At 38.9% G+C, this 14635-nt stretch overlaps 1 pseudogene across 1 annotated transcript; it reads right to left on the bottom strand.

Moving 5' to 3' along the window:
• Positions 1 to 10: 10 nt before the first annotated feature.
• LOC145498676 (T-box protein 12-like) lies at positions 11 to 13575 on the bottom strand (annotated as a pseudogene). The gene is made up of 7 exons (XR_014050881.1): positions 9472 to 13575; positions 9208 to 9394; positions 6461 to 6734; positions 3375 to 3527; positions 2685 to 2764; positions 2247 to 2356; positions 11 to 1738 (listed from the first exon to the last, which is right to left on the bottom strand). The product of XR_014050881.1 is annotated as a T-box protein 12-like (transcript).
• Between the last annotated feature and the right edge of the window lie 1060 nt (positions 13576 to 14635).

Below are 14635 nucleotides of genomic sequence, written 5' to 3'. Positions count from 1 at the left end.
GTCGGAATTAAAGTAGTACTCCATTTCACTTTGAAGAACACAACTTTTATTTCAGGAACTGTAACTTTGAACACTTCTCCTCCTAGCTACACATAAGAAGTAATATGTACAACTTGGGATCGTTAGAATAATAATCGATCGAATTAATTTACAAATGGTCTTGAGACCAGCAAACAACTTTTACAATCTTGTATTCTCTGCAGTAATTTTCGTTCGCTACAAGCTAGCTAAGTCTGTCACTTAACAGACAAACAAAAATACGACAATTTTCAAAGAAATACGTGTTTGAAAGCTTCCGTTTGCTATCGTCCGGTGATAACATGCTTGTCACGGCAACTGCATCATGAGAGTGACGTAATGACGTCACGTCACCTAGCAACGTCACTGACCAATCAACAAGAAGCAAGGGCTCAGACTTTTTGGAAGCCTAAAATTTGTCATAGAAAAATCACGTAGATTAAATACAGTGCGGTTGTAATCCGCTGTTAATTTGTCCGGTATGTGAGACAAATTCTATTTTTTTCGTTAAATATAGTTTGTTTAGTTACTCTCTGGTTGAGAGGTCCGTATATAGTATGGCAAACCGTCCAGATTCCTTTAAACGGGTCGGCCACACGGTAAATAACATTAACATCTCAATACATCATCATACGCGCACAGAAACTCCTAAAGGCAACACTTTGTATCCAGTCGCTAGACCACGGAGCTGAAGAAGCCGTGTTTTTTTGCATCATAGGAAAATTAAATTTTTAAAGAAACAAAACAAAAGTTACTTAAAGACTATCTAAAGAGCGTGCGCTAAGCATTCTTAATTCATATAATCCATACGAAATAATTACAGTGGAACCCCGTTAATACGGACACCAAAGGGACATGATAAAGTGTTCGCATTATCCGGGTGTCCGTATTAAGCGGGCTAATTTAAAAGAAAATATATGAGCTTTTTAGTTGTCGGGACAAAGAAAACTGTCCGTTATAAGTGGGTGTCCGTATTAAGCGGGTGTCCGTAGAGCGGGGTTTCACTGTATTTTTAGAAATTTAGCATGCAATGTTTCCTACTATTTTGAAAATTTATTTATCTGTTATTTAATTCACCGCTTATTTCAAATGATAGCGGATGTTTTCGCTTTTCAAAAAGTTCTCAATCCTCCGAAATAGAAATATTGTGAGAGATTTACGGAACACCAAAAAGTATCTCTCATAAGCTTAGAAAGAACAACAAATCACAAAAGTCAAAAAGAAACGTTAAAAGTTATTATAATTCCTCATAAATTATTTGTTGAAGACATACGGTTAGTTTACGATTTCTAGATAAGTTAGCAAGGCACAAGCTACTGACCTTTTGCTTTTTCTAAAGAGAGGATTTTAATTGTTAAAGGTTCAAACTCCCACAAAACGTTTAAATAAATAACTAGAAATATCTCAGATCTATCGTATAAAGACAAATGGCTTATTTTCGCGTTAATTTGAAGCTCGAAGCTTATTCATTACGCTTGTAATGCTTTCACACTCAAATTTTCGTCAATTGTTTAGAGTTAGTAATTTATCATAAGCCCCTCTTCCGCATGCGAAATTGGGCAGCGCCAACACGCACGCGCTCTGGGGTAGATATCATTTGAGCCCGCGCACTGGATCGAATGCGGATAACAGCTGTTCGCAATAGAGACGTCATTTGTGTGACAACAAGAGAGGTCTTCCCATGGCCCCCACTGGGGTGGACTTGATACTTGGTAAAACTCTACAAAGAAAAACAAACAGTTGTTAGGCTGTGTTTCACCTCTCAGGTGGGAATTATTTAAAACTTTGCTGAAAGATTTGTCATGACAATTTGATTATTCGATAAAAACATGAGAGTCACAAAGCTCATTTTTTAAAGGCTGATAAGAACCTGCATTTTAGGGATTTTTGGGTAAACTGTTGCCATGGCAACATCTATACAAAAGATGATCATAACTTGTTTACCAAATGATTGTTGTTTACCTCCGCGCGCAACACGTTCGTCAACAATGATATTTGATCAAAGATCCCCTAACGAGTTGTAAAGCGTCGCTCTGAGCGCTGACAGCTTATCCGTTTATTAATGTGCAGCTTCTTGTGATTAACTTTTGATACTTATGGGTTCATAAAATTATATTAAAAATGTCTTCTGCATATTGAACACGAGAGCTCATGAAAAACCGTTTGGCTTCTCGAATACAGGAGGACTGGTGCTGATTCAAGAGACTGGCAAATGAAACTGTACCAACCTTCACTAAATAAGTCTCGTGAGCCATGGGTCAGCGCTCCACTTGAAAGGAAACATGCGCCGTCCCCGTTTTCATACGCCTGAATGCCATTTGACATCAGGTAGCTTTCTCTGTGGAAGTAAAATATAACAGCATTCTTTAGTATTTCAATTCTTGTACCCAGAACCCACGGGTTTTCGGTCGGTGGTGATCGAGCACTCGATCGACGCTCTTGGCAAAATCAAAAACAGGAACCAAAAATTCCTAGTTCCAGTTTGATTGTGCGCATGTGTTCAAGTTCATGGTTTCTGAGCATGCGTAGAAAGAGTAGCCGCTGGTGCTAGCCAAAAGGATCGCGTTCTCTGGGAACGAGATTGTCGTCGTATTTCGGACCCGTTTTATTGAATGGTTTTCAGAAGTTAGACCTATGTTATTTTATTGAGAGAAATTTACACAAACCTTTCCGTGTCACCTAAGAACCTAATTGAATCTCTAAATCCCTTGGCAAATGGATTGCTGTAAATCTTGAGGCGGGTTATCTGCAAAATTATTTTAAAGAAAATCTCTTACTTTATTAAATTTAAATTGTGATTTTAATATTGAAGAACATTTTACATTGCTGGCAATTAAGCTGACTCTGATGAAATACCAGTCAATCTATATCTTGATCGACTGACCGGTCTTTACCAGGATAAATAAAGTTATTATTATTGTTATTATTATTATTAGTAGTAGTATAAAGTCCACGTCACTTTTTTCACTCCCGGTAGAATAGTAAACAGAGTAGAGAGTCGAGTGAAGACACTCAGAGAGTTTTTTCTTTGTATAGTTCACTTTACTTCCATGATGGATTCTATAAGGTTATTGTTAAATCAACTTTAAATTCCTGGCATTGGAGAAAACAATGGCCAATTCGATTGCCCTCAAAAATGTTGATTCAGGACATAAGTCCGAACGAACATCCACCCACGACACATTCATGCAACAATTCAGCCACTGCGGAGTAATGTAACTATAAAATAAAGTTAAAATAATTAACTCAGGAGGAACTTTCCGAGAGAGTGACGAGGCGTCTCTCTCTTGTCATTATGTTTACGTGATATGGAATTCATTTCATTTGACCGGTTGCCACCGTTGCTAAACACTCACAAGGTGATTCTGGTATGATGTGACAGCCATGAATGTCGTCTCTGGAAAAACGAAGGTCTCTGCTCTCGTTAAGTCCGTTGAATCGCTTTGCTCCTCTGGATTCTTGATCAAATGAATTCTTGGTTGATATTTATGCATCGAGTTTAAAATGATCTGAAAATTTTAAAAGATAATACTAGTTTGAATATTTTCGCCCATGTTGTCACAAGGGTGATGTACTTTTTCTTGGGTCTTGCTCATGGAATTAAAGTGACGAGGATGTTTTGGGTTATTTAGCTGGGGATAGCAGGAATGGTTGCTCAGGCGTTTGTGAATTTTGCAGGAATTTGTTTGTTTATTTCCTTTAATCTTAATGAAACTGATGGAACTTTACCATGGCAAGAATTTGATCGTTCATCACATTCCATAAAACGCTGAATAGACAGTTCAATAAAAAGCCATATATACACGTGATGTTTACATTTCGGCTTTTTAGGGGGTTGCTTAAATTAACTACATCACGGTTTGGGCATCTTGAGAAGTTTAGCATAAATTTTTCAAGTTTGTCTTTTGTGATTCGAGCAAACCTTCTCCATCCTTGACCATCCTTGTTCCTTTACGGTTTATTATCATCTCTTTGATGTTTTTCTATTTTCAGGTTTCCTTCAATTCAAAGGTAATTTTGTACCTGGCCAAAATAACTCAAAACGCCATGACTAAGCTCCCTAAAGTCACTGATGACTTCACTACTATACGGTCACTAAAAGTAAGTGCAAAGACGTACCTTGTGAGAATTTTTCAAATGGTTTGCATCATTTCATGGAAAATTAAAAGCAAAAAAAACAAAAACAAAAACAAACAAACAAACAAAAAAACAGCGCAACAAAACTGCTGATGACAATATAACGTACTTTTTCGACACCCTTGAGCGACCACCGGCCTCTGGCTCCAGTTTGCATTCACGAGTTGCCCCACAGGAGCTCTTTGATTTGACATAGTCGTGACCAGATCGTAAACTTGGCGATAGAAAAGGTAGATTGTAACCAATTCTAAATAACCACTACATGATGTAGTTTGCGTTAGATACTGTGCTGGACAGAGCTTCACAAATTAACTCGTGAAATTTGACGACGAGAACTTATTCAATAAAAACGCGGAAAATTCACCCCCAAAACCCTAGAATCTAGTTAGGGTTAGGGTTCAATGTTTAACTGAGGTTTTCAATGGACGAGTGGGCTCCGTAAAAAATGACACTATATTATCAAAGGCATATACCCAGCTTTTACATGAGTAGCGAAAATTATCAATGAGCAGACTTTTAAGGGGAACTCAGCTACGGTATTTTGAGTTGTTTGGGCCACGTACAAGAGTACCTGTAAATTGAAAGAAACCTGAAAATAATAGTTTATTAAGACAGAAAAACACCAAAGAAATAGTAATAAAAATAATGGAACAAGGACAGCTGCAAGGATGGTTAAGGATGGAGAAGGTTAACACGGATTATAAACGACGACGAACTTGAAAAATTCAGGCCAAAGTTTTTAAGATAGTTAAACGCAGTCGTCTTACTGAAGAAACTAAAGCCACCAGGGTGACCGAAAGGCGAAGCAAGTAACAACTGATCACAGAGTGTTTAAAATTGGAGCTATGGATGAAATAAATGAATTAAATAATAACCAAATGCTACCTTTTAGGAACCAGTATAACGCAGGTAGATTGTTCTTCTTTAATTATAGATAGTAAATTTCGACATCTTTGGACGAGATGGCGACTTTGTCATCAATTTGGCTGTGTAACACCCGTTGCGGGTTTTCCATTCGACATTGTGAAAGAGGAGAATAGCGTCTATTGCATACAAATTCCATGTCAACAAGTAACAAGAGAGGTATAGTCCTCTGTACTACTAAATCATTTACATTCTGTTAAGTTCAGAAACACAAATAAATAAAACAAAAGAAACTTTGCAACAAATTATTTTCAGTACTGAGGAAAATTCTACAAAAAGAATTCCAACTGAAGTCCTCTGAAAACCGTGCACGTTAAGTTTTGTTTATTCTGTTGCGAACTGAAGTGGGTTGGGTTGCTCTAAATTTTAACAGGTGAATTTTCGCTTTTGTTTGCTGTTCCAGCGGAATAAGGCCAAGGGTATCACACTTGGCTAATGGCTTACCGGGAATAACTCCAAGCAGAGGATCGCCTTACTGTCAAAACTACTTGACAGCAGGCAAACACAGCCACAACTCAAAACAAGTCAAGTCGTGAACAGTTGTGATGAAAACGAAGATAAAACGAAACCGCGTGAAAGTTTTGTAATTGAAATATGGTGAAGACAGTTTACGTGTTGTAGGCCTTTATTTTCGTGCCGATTTCTTTTCGTTATTTTCGCGAGTTGCTTATGAGGTTGAAGAAAACTATAGGGGCAAATTTCACCGCACATCGGGTTAATATTTTCTACCATGAACTCCTCTCGTCTTAAGGCGGCATAATTTTTCCAAGAGTTTTTCCGGCAATTTTTTCACCCAATTCTGAAACCTTTTTGGAAATTCGTAACGAAAATAGGGTATTTATATTGAACGAGGCCGAACTTATGGCTCGTAAATTTCGAAAAAGTGCTGAAACTTTGTTAATGCAATGAAGCTGCAAATCCGTACGCCTTTCATGGGAAAACCACTGAGGACTTGGACCGAGGGCGCACATGATAGGGACACCGTATCGTGTAAAACAGAACAGCTTTAAAACTTTAAATTTGGTCGCGGATCGATTTTAAATAATAACGGAAACGTGCGTGATGATTTTAGAGTGCAATTCGACTAAATGCTTTTTTCCGAACGCTAAATTATCGGTTTTTACAAAAAGGACATCACTAATTGCGCTAATAGCCGTTCTTGTTCTGTTAATTAAAAAATAATTAGTACTAATGTAAAAGGGCTTTATAGTTTTTATAAGCACAACAAAAAGAACGCTACTCAAGACTAACAGCCGGAAAAGTGCGGACCCGCGCGGGGCTAGTTTTTGATCAGATAAACAACTGACTCGCGAAATAAGGAAGTCTTACATGGGTTGTTATCAACTTGAAAGTAAATATTGACTAGATGTCTTGCACTTACATTTCCCCGCTTGTCATCCCGGTTATTCGTTAACTTGACTTTCTCAAATGAGAGCACTTGTCCCTCCAGCTGCCGCCCTGTAAATGGGGAGTCAGGGTGAACGCACGTTACTTTTGGAGGCACAGCATCAGCTTCTCCCGCAACAAACCAAGCGGAGTCCGAGTAAGAATACCGATGTCTTTTCGTGTCCAACGGAACGATGTCCAACAAGACAGCGTAACTGACATCAGGGTCCAGATCCACAAATGACACACGTACTGTCGGGAACATTCGCCTTAAAATAGGGAAAGTCGCGTCATTTAGCTTATTAAAATTTAAAACATCGGCTTAATTGAATGGAATAAAAGTGTATTAAACTCTGTGAAGAGATTGCCGACTCAAATCGTCTTCTATTTGCTGCTAAAAGTCATCGATTTGAGATATTTTTACAGTCATGTGAAAATAAGATTCTTTTTAAAAAGTATGTGTCATCCGTTTTGGATCTCTATAGCGGCAAAAGCCCTAGATAACCGATTGTTTTGTTTGTCGAAAAGTGAAAGACAAAAATTACTCTTGTCATAAACCCGTCGCAACGTCTCGCCCCTAATGTTCGCATACTTATCACGTGACCAGCTTCGCGTGCTACTTTCCTAAGTTTCAGTTTCAAGTGGGCTGAAATGTTGAAACTTAATACAGTTTTAGGTTCAAGCCAGAAACTTCGCAAAATCGACCCTTGAATGTCGGAAAGAAAGTTGTAGATAAAGAAATATGATTGCGTAGTTTGCAGATAGGAATCCCAGCGGAAAATTTCTATATGTTGAAAGTGGAGAAAAAAATGTGTGTTGTCCCACTGAATACATGGAGACGCTAACTTAGTTATCCCTTACCGACTCGGCAGGTGCTTACGGAGAAAGGCACACCGAGAAAGTTTTTATTGATCACTGTGTTCACTTGCTTCAGTTTACCGAAAATTGTGACTGAATAGGCTCGAAATAACTTTACGTCAACGCTGTGAGAGAAGCAATAACTTAGCGCTATTTTTTCTATAAGAAAAAAAAGTGAAAACTCTCGTCTAAATGCGTAAAAATTTCGTTAAACTTCGTAAAAAGCCTCGTTTCCCGCCCTTAATGGGGTTTTCTTCAGTAATGAACGACGGAAATTCGCCTACATCTCACTGCGGAATATGTTTGAGAAATTTCAAGTTGGAAACGGTGAATTTTAATCCATGAAAGGGGTTATGTTACAGCGTGTTCTTAAAATAACTGAAGTCGTACTACAAAGAATGTGACCTAAATCATGTCCGCGCGCTTAGCTTTTATTTCGTGGCTTTTATACTGCGTCTATATTATGAGAAAAAACCTGTGTATCAGTGACTACAAAAACTTTGGCGGAGCACCACGTTGGTCATGTTTCCCCCGTCTGAAGCAAGACGCTGGTCAAATGACGCACCTGCACCTTGCACTTTCGTCTTCTTCTCCCCTTGTCCCCCGATGTGCTCCACACCTCGTGCTTTATTCCATTTAACTTTTGAAAGCGAAATTTGGAATGAGCACTGAAGAAGGAATTCCTGTCCGGCCACGCTGCCGTTAATTGTCGCAGAAGTAGAAAAGCCTTCATTTCAGATGTACGCGTAAATGGAAATCATTAGAGACAAAAGAGTTAACATTTTCTAAATTTGGATGAAATTCGGGCTGGAGTCGGTCACGCGAGTTTATATAAAAAAAGGTAATAGTATAAAAACGCTGGCAGAAACCCCCCGAAGCGGTTTTTGGACTTTGTGATATAATATTGATATCAAAAGTGTTCAATAGTTCAACTGCTGGTTTAGAGGAAAAGCGGAAAAATTGAACGAGACAAGGGCAGACAGGAGATCAGAATTTTAGACCAAAACCACACAAGTTGCGAAAATGAAAGAGCGTGCTGGATTGCATTCTTTTTACATGCGTTTTATTTAATTCCCATTCAGTTAGGTATCTCTCGAATTCTCAGTATTTCTCCCTCATTTCTAGACTCTTGAGAGCTAAAAATACTGTCGCTTTCGACGCAGAGGAATATTATATCAAGTATTATGTAGTAGTATGCCCGCTGCTATGTAATGGTAGTGCAGCAAATTGTTGAAAATGTGCGAATTTGTTGTTATTAGGGAGTGTTGAGTAGTGCAAACCATACACTTTTCAAAGCTCACATTTCAGTACTTTTCTCGCCTTTTTTCCAAAGCAAATTTTCCAAAACAATTACTCGCAGATTAGCTCAAGTTATATTAACATGTATACTGTAGATTTTCTTTCAACTAAACGTTTAGAAACTTGCTATTTTGTTTTTGTTTCGAAAATTAAACTGCACAGTTCTTGATTAAATCGCTGATAGCGCAATAAAAGCAGTGTTACGAAGAATGCTAAGACCGTCTGATTTTCGCGAGCAAGCGGCAAACCACAAAGGGCATAACCACAGTAACACATCGTTGTTTGAAAACATGCTGTTAAAGAGTTTTAACGGATAAACCGCATTTGAAGTCATTTTCCTGTCAAAGCGATCACTTTGTGTTATCGTAGGTATCAATTGCAAGCCGAATCCGTCGATACAAGCAAAACGCGTTAGTTGACAACTAGACAAAACAATAATTTTAAATAACCTGAAGTAAAGAGGACCCCCAAAGCCCTTAAATAAAGACGCACGGGATAAACGCCGGTATAATTCACCGTAATTCCCAGATCTGAGGTAAATAATTATCTTATCGCACGAATGTGCAATAGCAAAGTTTAACTGACCTTCCTGTCTTGGTAATTATCATTTCTGTGCCTAGCCGATAGAAGCAGTTCCACAGTTCCTTGCCTTCTAGTATCACCTCTGGTTTCAAGGTTTTGAGTTTTTTTCTCGGCACCGGCGTGTCTCGATTCTCTCTCTCCGTGGAAAAGACTATGTCATCGCTTTCGTCTCTTCTGTCCGCGAGTCCCTCTGAAAAGCGGATAACACATCATTACGCCGACTCCGCAAGAATAATCTTGACCCGGCTGAAGTATAAAAGGGCTTACCTTTGTGCACGAGGGAGGCAATCGAAAATGCTCGAGCTTTGTTCGACAGATTTGCTGTTTTGCGGCTACTTGGATGTTTAAGCGACATTTTCGCGGCCTGACGACGTCCTCTCGAGAGACGCGTAGAACAGTGTACTCGTTTGGACCACGCATGAACTTATCAAGAACGTTGAAGCAATAAGTGAATTTTACCTTTAGCAAACAATCAATTAAAACCTTTTAACACTGCGCCATGTCGTCGCCGCCGAGAAGCGAACTGTCCTATTGGCTTCACGTGACCCTGACACAGTGCAAATATTGTCAGGTGCCCATCACTACACAAGCACTGGAATGGGTCCCTTTAACTTGAAGTTTGCTCTTTGCCTTTCATCCTGAAACCCAGAACGTCTATAGATCCCTTGAAAAGCGCGAAATTGCTCCGAGAGGCTTGGAAAAAAAACAGTCTGCGTTATTCTTTCATTATTCCTAGCGGAGTTCTCGGTCTTTTTCCAGGCAATCCTCTTAGGTCACTTCGTTTTCTTGCCGCAGTTTTTCGCGATCAATTAACACTTCTACGCGTCCAAATAGATATGCATCCAAAATCTTGTAGTATATGTTTAAAGTTTAGAAGATGAAGTTAGATCAGAATGGTGGATTTTAAACATTTTTTACATTCATCTTTGACATAAAAGAACATGAAAATTGAATCATTGAGGGCAGAATTTTGTCGCAAAGTTTGACATACCGTTTTTCGTTATGAAAGGAAATGCGAATTTGCATCGGGGAAAACTTAAAACTATTCAAAAATTCTTCTAAAGGGTGTACGTTTCCTATAGCAAAAATTCAAACATGGCATGACTTTAGCCAGCACAACTGTTCAGTACATAGCAAAGCTGTTATCAGGAATCCTCCCAAGATTCTTAACTCTCAATCTACGATCTAAGCTATCAGCAAATATGTAACAATGGTGGGGCAAAAAACGAGTTTTTGGTGAACTAGATTACTACAGAAGTGGCTTTTTGATCATAGATCAATGGCGCCAGAAGGTCAACTTTTTAGAATTCATCTTAGAAGTCGATGAAAAGATCAGGCGCTAAATTGAACGCCTTCCTCCTGGGCGGTATAAAGCCGTTGAAATCAGCAGATCGAGGTTTCTTTTTCATGGCAAAACAGATCACAGTTTATACGTTAAATCGATAAATTGTAAAGTCATTGGTCATCTGACCAACAGTGAGGGTGGAAGCCATTTCAGGGCAGCGATAAACCATTCTATTACAGCAAAACTGCTCATTTGAAAACAGAAAAACTATTGAAGGTGCAGGAAAGAAACCTAACACCCCAGCTCGGAAAAATAAACAGCCTAATTCTTCGTAAGTACAGGATTGTAAACGTTAGAATATTCCGAATTTGCCGTACCGAAAGCATTAGGAACTCATCTTTCAGCTTATCCATCGATTACTTCTTCAAGCTTTTAGCAGACAATTGAAGCAGTGGTCTCTGGATTTTGTGGGTGCAATTCATCTGTGATAAATGGGGCATGTTATCATGCCATGATCAGAAAGCTCCGGCACTCCCACCAGAAAAGATTACAAAACATCTCACTTAAATATATTTACTCTGGTTTAGTATGTTCACTTTTTTATCGTACTTCAAAACCAGAATACAAAAGGACTCTCGTAGAATCTGATCTCCGCTACGTGTTCACTCGACTTTCTAAGCTATCTCGTATGTTTCCTCATTATTCTTAATAATCAACATTTCCTGTGAAAACAATTTGGAGGATTTAGCCACAAGGAGGTATTTCCTGTTGTTTTGGCGAGTCGTTCTGTTTGCCGATGACAGCATTCTTTAAAGATGATTTGTCTGTTAATGATTCTATGCTCCATCACGTAGTCATTTTTAGTTCTTTTCCCACGCCTAAAAGAAAACAAAATTGGAGTGATCAACTTGTTTGATGTTTACCGACTTAAAGTGAAATAGTTTTTGGAATCTTCCTAAATTATACCCACTCATTGTACTATCAATGGAGCAATACATACATACGTCAGGGGAAGGGCTGAAACAAAATTCGGGCTGCACGTGTGAATGAACCAGCCAGAACTGAGGAAACATGCTTTCTCGGTTGTGGTGATAGAGCGCATATTTCTTCACGGTGATAGTGTAAATGATATTCTGGCATTGTCATTCAGTCATTCTCCATCTGCTTCAAAATTCAACATGAAAAAGCACCATCTGACAAACTTCAACGCCTTCGATTCAAGGTGCAACTTCAAGTGTCATTGTGGAAGAAAATCGACTTCATGGAGAGCGCGTGGAGGGCTGAACGATGAATCCTTCACACAACTTCCGGCTTTAAACCGGGACACAAAAATGCAAACCGAGCAAGTACTAGCTGGTGAAAAAGTTGGTTGTTCAGTGATGAAGCGACATCATTGGCGAACTTGTGTTTTTCTTCTTTAGCAGAGCATTACGCAATGCGCTCCGTTCTTTATAGCGGAGAGCATTTTTACCCGGGCGCCTAAACGATTGACAATGACATTCGGCAACGTGATGTCGCGACATCACACGTTTGGCATCACGAAAGACGCATGAAAAGCGCTAACACGCTTTGTTCTACTCACGACGACATCCTAGCATCACCAAAACCTTCAAGAAAGTTCGTTGCATGTCGACAACTCATAGATTCCGTGACATTGGTCTTTCGTTTTTACTACCATCTGGCCAGCCGAGAGAAGCGACTCAGTCAAAGACTAGATAGACTTTTTTTGCATTGCTAATCGCCCTGATTAACAGGCGCATTTTCGAAGGGAAAGAATGCAAAACGCCGCGCAATGTAAGATAAAGGCGGAGTATGTTATTCTTCCGAAATTGGCCAACAACATGCTAGCAATATTAAAGATGCGGTCGTCGTGGATGGAGCCCAACACTGCAACGATAGACCGGGAGTAAAGTCACGAGGCACCAATTTTCTTGATTATTTTGTCATGCATATTGCGCCGAGAAACTGGGTAAAATCTAAAAACCATAAAACGAAAAAATGTTGCCGCATTTCTTGATAAATCCTGTAAAACTATCGTATCTGTTGGAAAATGCGGCAGACAACAGATAAGACATCAGGTTAATTGCCTTGCAGGAAAAAAGTCCGTTTTGTCATTTATAGATCTTGATAAGCAGTCTTGAATTTCTCGACTAATGTAAAAAAAATAAAAATATTTCCTAACCAAGCCGAAAAAAAAATTAGTGTTTTGGTTCTGTCGCTGTTTTTTCGTTTTTTTCAATAGGACAAAAGAAACCGCATTGCATTTTAAATCTGTCATCGCTTGTTAAACTGCCATCCACATCGTGTAAACAGCACGCGATATTTCACTGCACGCGATATATCGATAATATTTCACGGTTTCACTCTCTGCCTAAAAACTTTCAACACTTTTCTTAAAACGGTCTATTTTTTTGAAATCCTTCAAGCTTTCATTTCCTATAAATGTGATGTCAGATAGAAAGTAAAAAAAAGGGAAGAGTCGAACTTAAATTTTACATTTGCCACGTACAGAATAAATTTTGGAAAAGTCGCATACATTAAACCGGAGTTGCTAGGCCTGAGGACAATTGGGTTTCGTGTAAAATCAGTAACAGTTGCAGTGTAATTGAAAACCTGATCGATTGGTTAACGCTCAAGCGAAAAGCTTTCAGGAATATTTTTGAACCATATTGTAGTGTGGAAATAAATTTCTCATATGCTAGGAATGACTGATTGAAGGTATTACGACCTCTTTTAATCTAAACAGGAAAAAGAATCTTACTAAGTGTAAAAAAAAAACTAGATGGTTTCGTTCTGTCAAAACATATGTATACAGCTGCTGTTTTACGTAGCAACACTTTCAGTTTTTCGCCAACTCCCACAGAATGGCCATTGGCCTCGCTCATGCTAAAGTTCAGTCGGCCGTCCACTGAATTAAGGATATAAAAAGGTTTACACTTTGGATAATTTGCGCATACAATGGCGTCTTTTCGAAGCTCAATTTTTGCACTTAAACACCATCTTGACTGCCGTCTCTCCAATATCCACTTGTATTTTCATTCCTCAAGCCAAGTACGTTTTCAGTTTGCCAATTAGAGCACGTTACTGCGAAGTGCAATTGTCTACAGACTTAAGAATAATAAACAAAAAGAGTGTAAAGTGGAGCGGACCGAAACATGGCCAGATTTTGATGCAAGAGCCGAAACTCGATTTATGGTGAACGCCGGTAACTTGTTACATCAAAAAATAGTTAACTTTTAAAGCTAACAACTGCTTGGTTGAAATGTTGTATTTTAGAAATAACGTAACATCTAAACTAATGTCTCCAATGAATTCTCAGCAACGGTTGTATGTATTCCCACGGTCAGTCATCCATTAGAGATGCGTTAGAACTGCCGTGTTTACAAACTAAAAAACAAGTGTTAAAATCATATGAGGGAGTGAATAATTATTGTTAATGACATAATAGGAAAGAGCAATATACATGAAAACATTCTCCGCGTATTACAAGATTAATTCCACCACAATGGCTATTATTGATTTCAGTGTAAATGAAAACATTCTTTGATGTTGTTAAACGAAACAATAACAAGATAAGGATTACACAATGACGCAATCTCGTGGGAAAAATTCTTCTTGTTTATGGCGGAACTCTAAAAGCTAGTAATAAGGCTCAGAATAATATCTGACTAATATTTTCCGCTTTCACCACGTGATTACAAGAAGAGGAGGGGTTCGTGTAATATTAGCCCAAAGTTAAGAATAAGGACTGACGAGTTATCTTTGAACTCGTCTCTGAAACAGACCTGGTCAAACATGGCACTTTCTGCCAAAATTCAACAAAACTTAAGTATGCAAAACTCGACACCGGCAGGCGCTTTGGTTCATGATTTTCTGACACTCTACCCCGCCTCCCCAAATGGTCGACCCACCCCCTCCCCGTTGGGGTGGGGTATGGTCCTACAGTACTTCCTAATGTTTTAAACAAAATTTCATCTAAAATCCGCCTCAATGACTGTGGAAATAAGTTACATCTCTATTATACGGCCACCAGAACCTGGAATGCCAAGCGTTCACCTGAGGAGGGAGGGAACCAGGAGGGAGGGGGGTGGGGGTCAAATAGCTCAGAAGGTCATACGTTACGTTACCGAGGGTTGTCTCTCTTAG

This window comes from Orbicella franksi, chromosome 9, assembly GCF_964199315.1.
Source record: "Orbicella franksi chromosome 9, jaOrbFran1.1, whole genome shotgun sequence".
Classification (NCBI taxonomy): Eukaryota; Metazoa; Cnidaria; class Anthozoa; order Scleractinia; family Merulinidae; genus Orbicella; species Orbicella franksi.
This window is presented reverse-complemented; position numbering and strand designations above follow the sequence as displayed.